Source organism: Myotis davidii, unplaced genomic scaffold (genome assembly GCF_000327345.1).
Source record: "Myotis davidii unplaced genomic scaffold, ASM32734v1 scaffold479, whole genome shotgun sequence".
Taxonomy (NCBI): Eukaryota; Metazoa; Chordata; class Mammalia; order Chiroptera; family Vespertilionidae; genus Myotis; species Myotis davidii.
In genome coordinates this window covers 282255-286561 of record NW_006289825.1, presented here as the reverse complement: position 1 = coordinate 286561, position 4307 = coordinate 282255, and positions in this window count along the sequence as shown.

Genomic DNA, 4307 nt, shown 5'->3' with positions numbered 1-4307 from the left:
GCCCCAACCCCGATTGACCCTGATCTGTGCGTGACAGGGAGGTGCCGCAACCTCCCCATTGACCCTGCCTTGAGTGTGACAGGGGACGGTGCCCAACCCTTCAATCAGCCCTATCCTGAGCGTGACTGAGGGTGGCATCACAACCTCCCAATCTGCCCTGCTCTGTGCATGACAGAGGGCGGCGCCCCAGCTCCCCAATCGGCCCTGTTCTGAGCCCGACCAGGGGCTGCCCCTAGGGATTGGGCCTGCCCTCTGCCATCCGGGAGCAGGCCTAAGCCAGCAGGTCGTTATCTCCCGAGGGGTCCCAGGCTGCAAGAGGGCACAGGCCGGGCTGAGGGACCCCCCCCTCCCCGAGTGCACAAATTTTTGTGCACTGGTCCTCTAGTATATATATATATTCCCACAAACAAACAATATGTTAAGTTGGCAGACACTAAACTCTTGGAGGTTCACTTCCTCCTGATACAAACCAAATGGCTGCATGAAATAACTTTTTCAAACAACAATTATTTTTCTTACTAGAGGCCCAGTGCACAAAATTTGTGCACCAGGGAGGGGTGTGGTGTCCCTCAGCCCAGCCTGCACCCTCTCCGATCTGGGACCCCTCAAGGGATGTCGGACTGCCCATTTAGGCCCGATCCCAGTGGGACATCCCGCTCACAATCCAGGACTGCTGGCTCCCAACCGCTCGTCTGCTTGCCTTTTTGATTGCCCCTAACCGCTTCTGCCTCCCATCCTGAACCCCCTCACACCATTCCTCTGCCCTAATTGCTCCCCTGCTGGCCCAATTGCTCCCAACAGCCCTCCCTTGCCGGCCTGGTCACCCCTAACTGTCCTCCCCTGCATGCATGATCGCCCCCAACTGCCCTCCCCTGCAGGCCTGGTCACCCCAAACTGCCCTCCCCTGTAGGCCTGGTTGGCCCTAACTGTCCTCCCTTGCTGGCCTGATCACCCACAACTGCCCTCCCCTGCTGGCCTGGTCACCCCTAACTGCCCTCCCCTGCTGGCCTAGTCACCCCTAACTGCCCTCCCCTGCCAGCCTAGTCACTCCCAACTGCCCTTCCCTGCTGGCTATCTTGTGTCCACATGGGGGCAGCCATCTTGTTTGTTGGAGTGATGGTCAATTTGCATATTACCTCTTTATTCTATAGGATGTTCAGGGTTAAAATGTATAAAAGAACGTTATGTGTAATTAATCTATAATGCAATACATGATAATGAGAGAGAGAGAGAGAGAGTGTCATCAATTGGTTGCCTCCTGCATGTTCTCTGACCAGGGGTGGGGAGTGAATCCAAAACCCAGGTACCTGCCCTGGACTGGGAATCAAACCCAAGACCCTTGTGTGTGTGAGAGAGGGGGGGCGGGGGGGAGACTGGTGCTCTAACCATTGAACCACCAGCGAGGGCTTTCACTATTTTTATTATTAGCAGCTCTTCCTGTCCCACCCAGGAGAAGTCCCAAGGATTGGAAATTAGTAAAGAGGGACTGAGGGCCCCCAGTAACTGAAGTCTTGGAGATACAGATGGAAAGACATTGGTCATTAGATGGGGTCTTGCCTCAGATTGAAAACTACCAAAGGTCTGACTATTCTTAGTGGGGGAGGGTGGTAAGGGCAGAGGTTGGGGTGGGAGCCGGGTGGAGGGGAGCTATGGGAGGAAAAAAGAGGAACAACTGTAATAATCTGAACAATAAAGATTTAATTTAAAAAAGAAAATACAAAGATAAAAGAAAACTACCAAAGGCAGGGACTTCATTCAGCTGCCTACAGACAAGCAAAAATAGTCTGCTTCTCTTTCTGATGAGACATTCCAGCTGACATGTCATCTTTCTATGCCATTTACTTTAACCGGAGTAGTCTATGTGGGGCCTGTGGTGTCTTACCCACCGTTATGGCCCACTGGAACTGGAGCACTCAAGAAGTAATTGGAAAAAAAAAAAAGAAGTAATTGATTGCCCAGATGTGGTTCAGCAATCGACCCAGGAACCAAGAGGTCACAGGTTCGATTCCAGGTTGGGGCTGGAGTTGTGGGTTCAGTCCCTGGAATGGGCTGTGCAAGATGATTCTCTCTCATCACTAATGTTTCTATTTCTCTCTCCCTCTCCCTTCCTCTCTAAAATCAATAAAAAATATATTTTTAAAAGAAGAAACAATGGAGACCTAGCTGTTTTGGCTCAGTGGATAAAGAGTCTGCCGGTGGACCAAAGGGTCCTGGGTTCGATTCTGGTCAAGGACTCGTACCTCAATTGCAGGCTCTTTCCTCCATGGCCCATGCCCTGGTCAGGGCACGTGCAGGAGGCAACCAATATATATGTTTCTCTCACATCAATATTTTTCTCCATATTTCCCTCTCTCAATAATAATAATAATAATAATGGAAAAATATCCTTGGATGAGGATTAAAAATAAAAAGTACAAAAAATAAAAAGAAACAACTGATTAGGGTGACCATGTCATTGCTGGGGCATAGGGCACATTCCACAGAGCACTTTTTAGGATGCAATCAAGAGCCAAGCTCCTGGAGAAATACTTTCGTACCTTGTTCAGGGCACTTGCCTCTGAGAGAGGGCCTTTGGTGTTTTGTGCCCTCTGAAACACGGCATTGAGAAAGAAGCCGCTAAAAAATGGGTCATGGAAAGGCCATCAGGTTGGGAAAGTAACTGATCGTTTATCTCAGCGCAGGAAGCCAGGGATGAAGAACACTGTCTGGCATAGCAATGTCACCCACTCAGACGGAGGCCATGGGCTTCGGGCGTGGACAGGCTGGCTGCCAGGGCAGATGATGACTGTCCAGGTCTACTCCTGTGGAGATTTTCCTCCCTGCCCTTCCCATCTGCCTGGCATGGCTGCCAAGATCTGTGATCCTGGGATCTGGGCCGGCCAAATGTGAGTGGTGAGCTGCACATCAGGCCTGAGGCATGCAGTTTCAGATTACAGAGGCTGAACTGGCTCCAAGCCCTGCTGAGTCAACTCTGTTCTTGCCAGAACTTGGAACTAACCTGCCCCCGGGTTTTTCCTGGCAGATGGATGTTTCTGTGCCAGCCTCTTTCCTGACAGGGTGTAGGGGGGTTGGTAGGGGGTGGCGGGGGGAGACTTTAGTGAAAGTTTGTTGGATAAATGTTTACCCTTGTGGAACGGACATGGTGCAGCCTCACAGCTGCATTCAGCTCTTCCTCTGTCCCAGCCTTGCTCACTCCCCAGTCTCAGAGTATTGGGGTCTTTCTGCCACCAACTTGGGAACTCCATATAGGGGAGTAGCTGACTGCCCAATGAATGAATGAATGGGTTGGCCTTCCTTCCAAGTATCCCCTCTTTCTGTTCCGAGGTTTCTGCTTTGATGCAGGCAAGACTCAGACACTGCAGATCCTGGGGGTAGAGAGTGTGGGAAGTGAGACTCTGAGCTGGAGACTTAACAGGACAGACACGGGCCCTGCCAACAGGGCACTAGGTTGTGGGGAAGGGTGATGATGAGGGACATTAAAGAATCCACAGACACCTCTGCTATGACGAATCCTTGAGCGGGAAGGAGCGTGGAGCTTGGAGACATCTGGGTGGTGGTGGTGGCGGCGAGGCGGGGCGGGGGGCGGGGGCAGCCTGGTCTTGGGAAGCTTTCCCAGAAACATCCTGGGCTCCCCTCCCGGTCCTGCGGGACTCAGCGCTCCAGGACCTTTCCTCTTATGTCACTTTCTCGCCCTCTCCCCAGCTTTTGACTTGAGGAGGGCACGAGGAATGCCAGTCGCCCAGCTTTCCGGTATGCCAGCGCCCTTTTTGAGTGCAACGGGGCGTGATGGGGAGGGGGGCTGAGGGAGTGGGGAAGTACTCGGAATTTCGGCGCAGGAAAGAGGATCACGGGAAGGGGGACAGTCACGTCTCCCAGGGTCTGCAGAGAAGCCGCGTCAGAGCCAGGTGGGAGGAGTCTGAGTTTTGCAATCTTAGGGCGCCCTGCACCCCGCTGCGAATGCACAGAACCCCACCCCGGATTGTACACCCCGCCCCCGGCACGTGCGCTCCGCCTTCGAAGCTGCTCCGCCCCATCTCGCACCCGCCTTATAAAAAGGCTGTCGCGGGAACACGCCAAACGAAGGGCTGGAGGTTTGGACCTGATCCTTGTTCTTTGGGGCTTCTGCACCCGTCCGAGGCTCCGCCAGGGTCGGCGCGTATTTAGAACCCGCGTCCACCTAGAGCCCGCGCGCCCCTCTGTCTGAGTCCCTCCTACGTCCCCGCGCCCAGGCCACAGGGAAGGATGCGCTGTGCGCCGACGGCCGGAGCAGCCCTGGTGCTGTGCGCAGCTACCGCCGCTGCTGAGCG